Raw genomic sequence first — 14,765 nt, forward strand, 5'->3', positions numbered from 1 at the left:
AGGATACAGCAAGCCTGTGGATATGGTGGAGTATGGCATGCTGTAAATGAAAGTGTTAGGCCTCAGTGGTAATGACTGGAATATGGCATGTCACAGCTGCAAGTGTCAGGCCACAGTGGTAATGGTTTGAAAATGGCATGCCACAGCTGTAAGTGTCAGGCAACAGTGGTTAGGGTTGAAATATGGCATGCCACAGCTTTAAATGTCAGGCCACAGTGGTTAGGGTTGAAATATGGCATGCCATAGCTGTAAGTGTCAGGCCACAGTAGTTAGGGTTGAAATATGGCATGCCATAGCTGTAAGTGTCAGGTCACAGTGTTTATGGCTTGAAAGTGGCATGCTGCTGCTATGTTAGACCACAGTGGTTATGATTTAAAAATGGCATGCCGCAGCTGTAAGTGTCAGGCCACACTGGTAATGGTTTGAAAATGGCATGCCGCAGCTGCAAGTGTCAGGCCACAGTGGTTAGGACTGGAGTAAGACAGACTGATAAAGGATAAGTTATTCTTCAGTGGTGGTTTTTGGAGAAAGGGCAGAGGATCTCAGTGGAATCATGCCCCAGTGCTGTTTTGCATACACCACTCCTGAGGCATGACTCCATTATCTTCTCCTGCTTGCTTCTCTTCAAAAATTGTTTGGGGTGAAGGAGGCAGGGGAAGTCAACTGAGTTCCCCTGCCTCCTTCACCCCAAACAATTTTTGGAGAGAAGCAAGTGGTTCTGTCCCAAGCATGACCTCAGTGGTCATGCTTGGGACATGTCAAGAGGAAGTAGGATGAGTCAGACCCCAGTTTTCATAATGAGGTCGTCAGAAGGCAGCAGGGTATAACAGGCCCCAGTTTTCAGGATGGGGAAAAGTCAGGAGGTAGCATCTTGTAACAGGCCTCAGTTTTGTGGATGGGGACAAGTCAGGGACATGGAAGCTGAGTCAGACTCCAGGTTTCATCTTGAGGTCAAGTCAGGAAGCAGCAGGATGAGCCAAGTCCCAGTTTTCTGGATGGCACATGTCAGGAGGCAGCAAGGTGTGATAAGCCCAGTTTTCTAGATGGGGACAAGTCAGGAAGTAGCATGTTGTGACAGGACCCAGTTTTCTGGATGGGGACAAGCATGGAGTTTACAAGTTGTGACATTCCCCAGTTTTGTGGATGAGGACAAGTCAGGAGGCAGCAGGGTGTATGACAGGCCCCAGTTTTCTGAATGGGGACAAGTCAGGAGGCAGCAGGATATGAGGCCCCAGTTTTCTGGATGGGGAAAAGTTAGGAGGTAGCATGTTGTGACAGATTTCTGACAGGACCTTCAAGTTTCTTTCATTCATCTTGCCACTTGCATGGCAAATCTGGAAATCAGATTAATTTTAAGGAATACTAGATTCTCCTTCAAGTGTGGTGACAACTTGGAGTGATGAGGGCTTATGATGTCTCCTGTCTTGAAAACACTCTTTTGCTGGAGGATACTTGTTGGGGGGCAAGAGAGATAGCGCTGAGTCACTCTTGCTAGGTCTGGATAGATGCTGGTCGTGGAACAAATATGTCAGCACATTTGTCTCCATGTCCTCGATGATCTCTGTGAGATAATGTGTCAGTGAAATTTGAGCTGCTGTCTGCTTTGCTGGTATTGGATGTGTATCTTTCTTCCCTTCTGCTTTCACGGTTGTCTGGGATAGAAGTAAGGATTGTTTCCAGTTTACTGTGCTGGAGGGAGGGTAGCTAGGTAGCCATGAAAGGGTGCTGCTCTGACTTGCACTACTGTCTGACCTGAGCAATGATGATGTTTCCTCCTGTGCTACAACCCTCCTCTGCCTCAATCTCTGGCACTCTAGTTTACAGACCTTCTCTATCAGCATGTTCTTTATAGGTGTCAGATTGTTGGCCTGCAGTGCAAGTCTCCCTTTCACACATGGATCACGTGATATAGCGAGCATGTATGTGGGGGTTGTGGTCAGAGGTCACAGTCTCTTTGTCACATGTTTTTCCAAGGACACCAAAATGTGTAGCACCTAACCTCTCATTCCTTCTTCCCGAGGAAAGCCCCCCAACTTTTCTAACAGGATGTTTACTATAGGAATGACATCTCCCAAGGTGGCACTTGTGGCACTCAGCTCCTCTGTGGCATCCTTAAAGGGCTTCAGGATTTTCTCAAGCTGTCTCATGACTGACCAATCATGATACCTAGGGGAGCCTGCACACCTATTTCCATTTCCCGAGACAGATCATGCAGGGAGGGGGGGGGGGGGTCTGCTGCTCCACATGCCTCTACAGAATCATGTAGGTTGAATTCCAGTGGGTACCCATATCTATAATGAGATGCTTGTGAGGATTCTTTAATTCCTCCTGCTTTTTGACGGAGAAGGTCCCTTCCCTTCACACTTTGGTGGAAATGTCCAGCTAATTTTTCTACACTTATCTAGTAAACAATGCAGGTACACATGCTCTGGGTCCCTGGACCCCCAACCCCAGGACCTCCTTCACTGCTAGTTGCAGCGTGTAGGCTGCAACTTTAGATGTCCCGTCAGATACTGCCTTTACCTTATTAGAGCCATTGTTGGTGAAAAAGAACACTGCATTAAGACTTCTGGATCTCTGATCCAGCTGCCATCCCTCCAGAATTTCTTAATAGCTGCTAAAGTATAGGCAGAGGTATCTCAAAAAAGATATAGCTGTGATGGAGAAGGTACAGAGAAGGGCAACCAAAATGATAAAGGGGATGGAACAGCTCCCCTATGAGGAAAGGCTAAAGAGGTTAGGGCTGTTCAGAAGAGAAGGCTGAGGGGGGATATGATAGAGGTCTTTAAGATCATGAGAGGTCTAGAACGGGTAGATGTGAATCGGTTATTTACTCTTTCGGATAATAGAAGGACTAGGGGGGCATTCCATGAAGTTAATAATTAGCACATTTAAGACTAATCGGAGAAAATTCTTTTTCACTCAAAGCACAATAAACCTCTGGAATTTGTTGCCAGAGGATGTAGTTAGGGCAGTTAATATAGCTGAGTTCAAAAAAGGTTTGGTTAAGTTCTTGGAGGAGAAGTCCATTAGAAACATAGAAACATAGAAATGATGGAAGAAGAAGACCAAATGGCCCATCCAGTCTGCCCAGCAAGCTATGCACTTTTTTTTTTCCCTCTTACTTGTTACGCTTGGCTCTTAGTACCTTTTAGTTCTATTTCCCTTCCACCTCACCATTAATGTAGAGAGCAGTGTTGGAACTGCATCTAATTGAATATGTAGCTTAGTTAGTGGTAGTAACCGCCTCAATAAGCAAGCTACACCCATGCTTTTGTTTACTCGACTATGTAATTCAGTCTTTGTTGGTTGTTGTCTATATATAGATCCTCTTTTCTACATTGCCCCTGCCGTTGAAGCAGAGAGCTATGCTGGATATGCGTTGAAAGTGAAGTATCAGACTTTCTCCCCTGCCATTGAAGCAGAGAGCTATGCTGGTTATGTTTTAACGGCAGGGGAGATATTAATCAAGTTTACTTAGGGAATAGCCACTGCTATTAATTCCATCAGTAGCATGGGATCTTCTTAGTGTTTGGGTAATTGCCAGGTTTTTGTGGCCTGGTTTGGCCTCTGTTCGAAACAGGATGAGGACTTGATGGACCCTTGGTCTGACCCAGCATGGCAATTTCTTATGTTCTTATGTAACCATCCTCCAGATAAATGTGCAGCAAAGCCAACCTGCATCCTGTTGCTCGGCCTCTGTGGCTGCCTCCTGCCCCTACCTCAGCCAGGTTCCACCAGTGTGCCATCAGAAAAGGAAGGAGCGTGAGGCATTTGTGGTTGTCCAAATGCACACTGCTCCCCTTTGCCAGCAGCTTCTGCAGACAACTAATAGTAATGCTTGTACTAACTGGGAATGAGCTTTCTGCTGAAAGTGGTCCTGGAGGGTACTTTATAATTTGGTGATGAGATGTGCACACAAAAAAAAGTGCAGACAAAAAACAAACAAACCCCAAACCTACCCCAACCCTTCAGATTTAATTAATTACAATCCCTCCCCCCCAAAAAAACGCCTAAAGTCCCTGGTGGTCCAGCAGGGTCCCAGGAGCAAACTCCTGCTCTCGGGCTGTCGGCTGCCAGTAAACAAAATGGCACCAGTGGCCCTTTGCCCTTACCATGTGACAGGGGCTATCGTTGCCATTGGCCAGTCTCTGTCACATGGTAGGAGCAATGGACGGCCGGTGCCATCTTAAAAAATGGTACAGGCCATCCATTGCTCCTACCATGTGACAAGGGCTGGCCAATGGTCACATGGTAAGGGCAAAGAGCCATCGGGCCATTTTGATTAGTGGCAGCCGATGGTCCGAGAGGGGGAGATCACTCATGGGACCCTCGCTGGATCACCAGGGACTTTAGGCAAGTTTTTTGGGGGGGGGAGGGTTGGGAGGGGGGAGGATTGTAATTAATTAAATCTGAAGGGTTGGGGTAGGTTTGGGGTTTGTTTGGTTTTTTTGTGTGCACTTTCTCCCCCCCCAAAAAAAACCGATAAGAAAACCACACAAAATTTCATGTGTTTTCCTATCGTTTTGGGGGCCCCCGAATCGCGACGAAATAGGAAATATCTTCTATATTTCCTATTTCGTCGCAAACGAATGCACATCCCTACTGGTGGTTGTTCTCTGTGGCTGCTACTAGTGCCTGCCCTTTTCTTCCCCTCTGACACAACAGGATCTGGCTGGGACACTGATGGAACTGGCATATACTCCCCAAATTTCAATTTTTTTTGAGGCTTGATATGCCTGCCTCACCTGCTAATGTTTTGGATTTGAAAAACTCCCTCTTTATTCTGATTGGGGTACTCACTGTTGTCTTGCTAACAAATACCCTACCAACAACTGCAGGCTTGCCACATTCTCTAGTACCTTTGCCTAACATGATGGGATTTTATCTGCTGTAGTGCTGGACAAACATGTTTTAATTTGTATTTCTTTAAATGAAGTGGATGTGCATCGAGAGTAAAGTCTGTCCAAAAAATGTGTGTACATTCACATGTGCACAGCAAGCACACCTTATTTATTTGATTTATTTTTGTATGCATTTATTTCCAATTGATGTTTCACCTTTTCCTAGAAAAAGCACAAGATGGACTATAAATAAATATCTGAATTGCACTAGAGATGTCATGGGTGGGGGAAGGAAGATAAGAACATCAAACTGGGAATTGAATACTGCAAAATTGTATTGGTATTTAAATATATTTATTTTATTCTATTTATATTCCACCTTTCTTGACATTTCAAAGCAGTTTACATTCAGGCACTATAGGTAAAATACCTATAGTGCCTGAATGGTGGTAAAATACCATGGGGCAAAATATTGCAGGTTGGTAGGCCCTCAAATGCTACATGATGGCGGCCTTTTTGTCAGGGGCTGCCATTTTTTTGAAAGGGACCAAGCAGTCTGAATGAACACCCCTCCCCCCCCCAATAGTAAAAATAAAAAATTGCAGGGTCTTGTGAGACCCCATATCCTACCCCTGCTGCCTCTAGAGGCAGACCAAAGGCATGAAACATTAAAAAAACAAATAATTTTAATTCATGTGGTGAAGGCCCCTCCCCCTTCCCAACCCCATCCCTTTTAAATAATTGACACCCCCCCCCCCCCCAAATCTCTAAAACACCCTCCTTTGGCCTAGTACATAACTTTTGGTCTCATGACCACCACCTCAAACACCCTCCTGGTCATACCTTGCCAACCCTGGTGGCTAGTGGGCCCCAGAGTACCCCCTATGCTCTAGGCAATGTGCCTTCTGAAGATAAATGGTGCCAGATGGCCGCTATTCAACTTATGCCCCTGTGACGTGATGACTGGAGAGTTGTTTAAGGGGTTAGCTATGGAAATGGTGGTCATAAGGCCTGAGGGAGGGTAGAAAGGCCTGGGGAAGAGGTTTTGGAGGCCAGCAGGGGGGTGTCAATTGTTTCATAGAATTAGGGTTGTGAAAGGGGGAGTTGCTTTCATTGCATGAATTAAAATGTTGCGCCTTTTGGTCGCAGACGGCTGTGACTGCTCATGCTAACCTCTTTTTTCCTTGCACCATCAATCATGCCAACCTCCCCGGCGTCCCTGGGACGGCGTGGGCGCTGCTGACCGCCATCTTAATTCTGGAATCACCTAGGCACGCAAGTGCGTGTGCAGGGCCTCCTTTTGTATACATCGTGGCGGGAACCTCAGGAGCATCCCCTCCCCACCCGCTGGTGTACTTAAGATGACCGGCTCACTGCTAAGATGAGTTAGCAAGGAGTTCTTTCATTGTTAAATCTGCTCCATCCTTGGATCTCCTTTTCCAGTATCTCCTCGTGGCATTCAGATGCTCTGGGTAACCGCTCCACGGGGGCCCTTCCGTGTCTTGGCTATCCGCTCCTCGGAGGGCCTTCCTCCTTGAAATTCGCCTGACCCACTCCTCGGGTCTCTCTCTTGGAACTTCCTTGTGTGAGTACCTTCTTCAGTTTCCTACAATACCAACATTGCTGAAGTCTTCACGGTGTACCCCGTGCCTCGGGTCACTACTGTTCTTCAGCATTATCGATTCTACGTATCCTGAGTAGCAGGGTATAGCTGCATCTACTCAAGATCCTCTGCTTGGTTCCTGTATCTCAGACCTCACCTACCTCATCACCTACAGTACAGTCATCTTCGGCATACCCCGCACTGGGGGCCACTACCAGATCTGCACTTCTGAGGTATCTCCACCAGCCTGCAGGAACCTCCTAGTGTACCCCACGCTGACCTTCTCATCTGCAGTACCACCCTGGTACTTCTCATCTGCAGTACCACATCTTATTGCACAAGAACTGTGGTTGTTACATTTCCCACTCCTCAGGTTATGTATTATCTTTTCTCTCTAATAAAATCTCTCTCACAGCTGTGTCCTAGTTGCTGAGATCATGTCCACCGAAGGTGAGGCTCACGGGGCTCCTCCCTGTGGGTGGAGGCATCTCTCATCTTGGGTTCACAATTTCCTACAAAACCATAACAGATTGCTAACTCCATGGACCTGGCTCGGGTCTCAGCCTGGCCTGGCCCAACGTCTTGCCATACAACAAAGGACATTAGAGACTCCTACCCACGCCTTTAATCAACTAAACTCTTGGCTGAACTGTACAGGAACTCCTGACAAGGCACTGTCCTCTCCACAGATGACGCCTGAATGTCTCTCCGTACTCTTGCCAGCACCTACACGCTTTACAGGTGACCCCCTGTTATGTAGGAGCTTTCTAAATCAGTGCTGTATGCACTTTTCACTTCAAACTACTTACTTCTCAGACGTAGTCTCCAAAACTACATATATACTGTCTCTTTTAGACGGAAAAGCCCTGGCCTGGGCTTCACCTCTCTTGGAATGTAATGACCCAATGCTCAAGGACTTGACGGGATTCCTCACTCTCTTTCATTCTGTATTCGATGACCCCGCCCGCAAGACTGTGCTGGATCTGCTCTCCTGCATTTACAACAAGGTACCAAACCTTTAACTGATTATGTTATTGAGTTTAAAACCTTGTCCTCGTAGCTATATTGGGACCTGGGTTGCCTGTGGGCTATATTCCTGGAAGGTCTTAACTCTCACATCAAAGACGAATTAGCAGCAGGTGAACTCCCTGATACCTTGGACTCTCTCATTGACCTTGCGGGATGAATTGATCATTGATTGCGTGAGCATTCACAAGAAATAAAAAGTCCTAAGAAAATGTAATCTGGAATTCCTCACTCTCGTCCAATGCTAGTTACTCAGACCGCTCCTGCACCCAATATCGAAGAGGAAGAACGCATGCAGCTAGGCCGCAGCCACCTTACGTCAAAGGAGAGGTGTTATCAAAAGAGTCTTGGCCCCTGCATGTCCTGTGGACAACCTGGCCACATGGTGCCCTCCTGTCCCATCTGTCCAGGAAACTTGCAGACCTAGGATTCACCGGAGGCCTCTTCCTAGGCCTAAATTCTCCATCTCCTCCACTGATACTTCCAGTCTCCATTATTTCGGATGCCCTCGAATTCCACACACTAGCCCTAGTAGACTCCGGGGCCAGTGGGAATTTCATACTCCGCCAACTCGTAGAGCACCTACGAATCCCTACAGTTCAGTCACCCACACCACTACTACTGTCATCTATACATGGCGAGCCTTTGCCTGGTGAGGTCTCCTATACCACTCAACCTCTTCATCTCTGCACAGGGTCTCTACACTCTGAGACCATTACATTTCTAGTCCTGGATAAGGCTATACATCCGGTGGTACTCAGACTTCCATGGCTTCAAATTCATTCACCCCAATTCGATTGGAGTACCCTTGAACTGGCCCAATGGAGAAAAGCATGCCATGGAAGATGCTTAGAGGCAGTGACTCCCCTGCCTTGCCTGACAACTACCACCTCCCTTCCGGGTTTGCCTCCACAGTACCAGTCTTATCAGGATGTGTTTTCTAAACAAGTTGCAGATACTTTACCACCTCACTGATCCTTTGACTGCGCCATCAACTTAGTACCAGGTTCCGAACCTCCTAGAGGAAGGGTGTACCCACTTTCTCTATCTGAGGCAAAGGCTATGTCTACCTACATTCAGGAGAACTTGCCAAACAGCTTCTTTCGGCCTTCAAAGTCTCTGGCTGGAGCCGGATTCTTTTTTGTCGGTAAGAAGGATGGATCCCTTCGCCCACGTATAGACTACTGTGGCTTGAATGAGATCACCATGAAAGACCGCTACCCACTGCCGTTGATCTCTGAACTTTTTGATTGGCTCCAAGTAGCCAAAATATTCACAAAGCTTGACCTCATAGGAGCATATAATCTGATTCGAATATGCCGGGGCAATGAATGGAAAACAGCATTTAATACCCGCGATGGCCATTTTGAATATTTGGTCATGCCCTTTGGCCTTTGCAATGCCCCGGCCATGTTCCAATATGATGAATGAAATCTTCAGGGACATGTTGTACAACTGCGTAGTAGTGTATTTGGACGACATACTAATCTTTTCTCAGGACCTGCAGACCCACCAATTGGATGTCTCCAAGTTCTACAGAGACTCAGAGATAACCATCTGTATACCAAATTAGAGAAATGCTCTTTCCACCAGGAGTCTGTTCCCTTTTTGGGATACGTAGTATCCAGCCAGGGGTTCTAGATGGATCCGCAAAAAATCAAGAGCATTCGGGACTGGCCCCAACCTACTGGTCTAAAAGCTCTTTGCAGATTCCTCGGATTCACCAACTACTATAGATCATTCATTCATCACTACTCCACCTTGACCGCGCCTCTTACTGCCATGACGCGCAAAGGAGCCAATCCCTCTCAGTGGTCCTCTGAAGCCATAACCGCCTTCCAGGAACTCAAAAAGGTGTTTCTTCAGGAGCCATGTCTATGCCATCCTGATCCTCAATGACCTTTCGTGATCGAGGTGGATGCCTCAGAAGTCTGAGTTGGCGCTGTCCTCAGCCAGCATAGTGACACCCATACTTTGCATCTATGCTCTTTTTTCTCTTAGCGCTTTTCCTCTGCCAAGCGAAACTATGGGATAGGAGACAAAGAGCTACTTGCAATGAAATGTGGTGCCCATGGCTCGAGGGTGCTCAACACCAGATAATAGTTTTTACCAACCATAAAAACCTTGAATATTTACATCATGCCCGACACTTGAACCACAGCAAGCCTGCTGGTCATTATTTTTCAATAGATTCGATTTCCTTTTGAGATATCGTCCAGCAGACAAGAATACCTGTACGGATGCTCATTCCCGCTCATTTATGCCAGACGATACCCTGGATATTCCACATTATATCATTGACCCTACTAGGGTGCTCCTTTCAGCCAACACACAGTTCCAGCCGGAAAAACAGTGGTACCCCGGGCACTCAGGAAGAAGATCCTCAGATGGGCCCACGATTCACTCCTTGCAGGTCACCCTAGTCAATCCAGAACTCTGACCACCTTGCAAAGATACTACTGGTGGCCCTTAATGAAAGAAGATGTACGGACCTGCTGGTCGTCCCTGGGGACTTCTCCAACATTTGCCCGCTCCTAGCGAACCGTGGACACACATATCCACAGATTTTATCATTGCCCTCCCTGTGTCTAGTGGTAAAAACACCATCTGGGTCACTGTAGACGTGTTTCCAAAATGGTTCATTTTGTGGCACTACCTGGATTACCCTCTGCTCCTGAATTGGTGAAACTATTCATTCGTCATATCGTCCGTTTACATGGCATGCCTAAGAACATCCTCTCTGACCAAGTACAATTCACAGCCAAGTTCTAGAGATCTCTCTGTAAGAAGTTCAATATATCTCTAGATTTTACATTAGCTTACCATCCGCAAACCAATGGACAGACCGAAAGGATAAATCGCACATTAAAGCAGTTTCTCCGGGCCTACATCAATTCCAGACAAAGCGACTGGTCCAAATTGCTCCCTTGGGCAGAGTTTGCGCTGAATTCCCATCCTTCAGCTTCCACAGGATCATCGCCCTTTCAACTTGTCTATGGATGCCGTTACCAATGCCTTTAAGAGTATCCTCTCTGGTCGCTCAAGTGTCAGCACAGGAGCTGCATCAGCTTTGGGAACACATTAAAGAGCTTCTCCAAAATGCTGAACAAAAAGCGAAGACGTTCTATGATGCCTGTCACAGAGCAGCTCCATAGTTACAGCCCAGGGACAAGGTATGGCTCAGTACCCGCTTCATTCATCTCAAACTGCCTTCAGCTCAATTTGCACCCTGGTACATAGGGCCTTTCCCTATACTCCATCGCCTGGGTCCAGTCACGTACAGCTTCCAGTTTCCATCATCTCTAAAGTTCCACATCGCCTTCCACATCCCTCTTCTAAAACCGTTCATCTTATTGGAGTTTTCTAAGAAGAAACCTGAGCCACAACCTCTCTCCGCTGAAGAGGACATTACCTACCTCTTGATGTGCGAAAACATGGAAGACGCTGGGAGTACCTTATATCCTGAGAAGGATTTGGACCAGAGGAGAATAGCTGGGAGCCTGCAAACAACATTCTTGACAAGGAGCTGATCAAACAATTCCACCTGGCACACCCTAGGAAGCCAAAATCCCTGGGGAGGGGCCATAAGAAGGGGGGTACTGTTGTGCTCATCTGTTGCAGACTGCTGCAACCTCTCATTCTTCCCATCAATCATGGGAAGAATGGCGGCCTCCGCCAATCAACGCCAACCTCCCCAGTGTCCCCGGGATGGCATGGATGCTGCCGACTGCCATCTTACTTCCGGAATCACCTAGGCACGCGCGCACAGGGCCTCCTTTTGTATACATCATGGCGGGAACCTCAGGGGTATCCCCTCCTGATGACATCAACTTGCAGGTGTACTTAAGCTGACCGGCCCACTGCTAAGATGAGTTAGCAAAGAGTTCTCTCATTGTTAAATCTGCTCCATCCTTGGATCTCCAGTTCCAGTATCTCCTCGTGGCATTCAGATGCTCTGGGTAACCGCTCCACGGGGGCCCTTTTGCGTTTTGGATATCCGCTCCTCGGAGGGCCTTCCTGCCTTGGACTTTGCCTGACCCGCTCCTCGGGTCTCTCTCCTGGAACTTCCTTGTGTGAGTACCTTCTTCAGTTTCCTACGATACCAACATTGCTGAAGTCTTCACGATGTACCCCATGCCTCGGGCCACTACCGTTCTTCAGCATTATTGCTTCTACATATCCTGAGCTTCTGGGTATAGTTGCATCTTCTCAAGATTCTCTGCTTGGTTCCTGTATCTCAGACATCATCTACTTTGTCACATAGTCATCCTTGGCATACCCCGCGCTGTGGCTCACCACCGGATATGCACTTCTGAGGTATCTCCACCAGCCTGCAGGAACCTCCTGGTGAACCCTGCACTGCAGGCCACTATCGGACCTTCTCATCTGCAGTACCACCCTGGGTATATCTTATTGCTCAAGAATTGTGGTTGTTGCATTTCCCACTCCTTGGGTTATGCCTTATCTTTCTCTCTAATAAAGTCTCTCTCACAGCTGTGTCCTATGTCGCTGAAATCATGCCCACCGACGGTGAGGCTCACGGGGCTCCTCCCTGTGGGCAGAGATATCTCTCATCTCGGCCCGGGGTTCACAATTTCCTACAAAATCATAACATAAAAATTGTTTTTTATTTATGTTCAGTGCATTGAGGCCACCTTTAGAGGCAGGGGTAGAATAGGGGCATCTCATATGACCCTGGGTGGGTTTTTTTTTACTAATGGAGGGGCTTCATTTGGGCCACTCAAGCCTTTTAAGACACTTCTGTGAACATCAGGATACTTGTTAGTGTCCTGATGCTGTTGGGGAAAGTAAGCTGCAACTCCTAAGTTATAGCTAACTTCCATTAAAATTATGTGGCTTATGATTTTTCAGGCAAACCATGTTATTTTATTACTATAATATTGCCTAGTAATGAGCAGATTTGTATGCATTTGCAAATCATTTGCATACAAAGCAGCTCATTACCATTTTTTATTAACTTGGGGTAAAATAACATATAAGATTTTAAATAATGTGCAATTAATGCTGTTTACCACACAGCAAACCCTTAATACAGCTTTGTAAACATACCCCTAAGTTTGCATCTGAGGCAATGGCAGGTGAAGTGACTTGAAGGAAAACACAAAGATAGATGCCTTAATCTTTTTCAATGTTTATTAAAACAGAGACGTGTCCATAAAATGCCCGACTCAGGCCGAGTTTCGCAGCTCAACAGCCGCTGCCTCAGGGGCTTGAACACTTCAAAGTCATGAGTGAAACTCAGTAATGTAGTTTCATCCAGTGAACAATTATTGTGTGTCAGCAATGCATAAAACAACTTCCGAACCAGCGTACAGCATGCAGTCTCTGCTTATGTGAAGTGACTTGTACAAGGTCACAAGAAGTGTAAGTGGGATTTGAATCCTGGTTTACAGGCTACATCTCTAACCACTAGGCTGCTCCTCCACTCCTCCACTCCAATACACACAGTGTATACTGATTTCATATAATAGGGAGGAAACCTAGCAATAAGATAAGCATGGAACACAAAAGTAGAATATTGTTTTCATAGTTAAGGGAGAATACTAGTAGTATGATGGGTGGAAATGCAAAATTCAGAGGAAGGCTTGGCTGAATACCCAGCTTTTGATTCTTTTTTGAAAGGAAGAGTAACAGGTTTCCTTGTATAAATCCCATGGAATATTATTCAATAAGTTGGGCCCAAAGCAACTGAAAGCACAAAGCCTCTTGCAGGTTAGTCTTGCTGTCGCTAATAAATGAGTAGATAAAAGGGTCTTTTGGAGGATCAAATTTCCCTCACTGGGGTGTATGCAGGCAGGAGATCATACATCCCAGTGAGGGAAATTTGATCCTCCAAAAGACCCTTTTATCCACTCGCTACATCTCAAAAAAGATATAATTGTGATGGAGAAGGTACAGAGAAGGGCGACCAAAATAATAAGGGGAATGGAACAGCTCCCCTATGAGGAAAGACTAAAGAGGTTAGGACTTTTCAGCTTGGAGAAGAGACGGCTGAGGGGGGATATGATAGAGGTGTTTAAAATCATGAGAGGTCTAGAACGGGTAGATGTGAATCGGTTATTTACTCTTTCGGATAATAGAAAGACTAGGGGGCACTCCATGAAGTTAGCATGGGGCACATTTAAAACTAATCGGAGAAAGTTCTTTTTTACTCAACGCACAATTAAACTCTGGAATTTGTTGCCAGAGAATGTGATTAGTGTAGTTAGTATAGCTGTGTTTAAAAAAGGATTGGATAAGTTCTTGGAGGAGAAGTCCATTACCTGCTATTAAGTTCACTTAGAGAATAGCCACTGCCATTAGCAATGGTTACATGGAATAGACTTAGGTTTTGGGTTCTTGCCAGGTTCTTATGGCCTGGATTGGCCACTGTTGGAAACAGGATGCTGGGCTTGATGGACCCTTGGTCTGACCCAGTATGGCATGTTCTTATGTTCTTATGTATGTTTGGTTCAGGCATTTGAATACAATACAAAGTACATAAAATGTATCTTCCTCTCAATGGGAAGCCAATAGAGCTGCAACATTAATTTATATAAGGCATGTTAGGGCCTTCATGACACAACAATGCTTGCCAATAACATTATACAATCAAGTTGAATGAGCTCCTAGGAGTTGCTTGCATTACTTGATATTCAGATTCATGATTTAATTTAAAACATTTATAACCCACAATTCATGGTGAAGTAAGAAAAACATACATAATAAATACATTTAAAATTATGGTAAGATAAAGGAATAAAACTACTAAGACAACAACATAAATTCCTTATTGTAATGCATTAAAATAGATAAACAAACAAATTTGGGTAATACAATGGATGATATTGTTAACAATTTTAATAAAACCAAAATAAGAAGTCAGGAACATAAAATTAGACTCCAAGAATCTGTTAAAAGCCCTGTGGACAGAGAAGTATGCTGCAACTGAACTTGTGCAATACAGTAGGGACATTGTAACAACCTGAGCAAAATTGGAATACAAAGAATAGTACAAAATTATACATCACAAGCCTTTAATGGTCTTCCTGAATGTTTTTTGACATGGCATCATGTGAACCTGCTCTGGTAGTGTATTCTACAAGCAAGGCCCAGCAACTTGAAAAATGTGATCTCTAGTTTCAACCAGGTGAGAAAGCCAATGGGAAGACTCCTCTAGTAGGTCTCTATTTGCAGATCTTAAGGATTGAGATGCATTATATATTCGTGAAACACAACTGATCCAAGGTTATGCCAAATTATTGAGTACTTTATGTATGTATCAATAATTT

Source organism: Rhinatrema bivittatum, chromosome 2 (genome assembly GCF_901001135.1).
Source record: "Rhinatrema bivittatum chromosome 2, aRhiBiv1.1, whole genome shotgun sequence".
Taxonomy (NCBI): Eukaryota; Metazoa; Chordata; class Amphibia; order Gymnophiona; family Rhinatrematidae; genus Rhinatrema; species Rhinatrema bivittatum.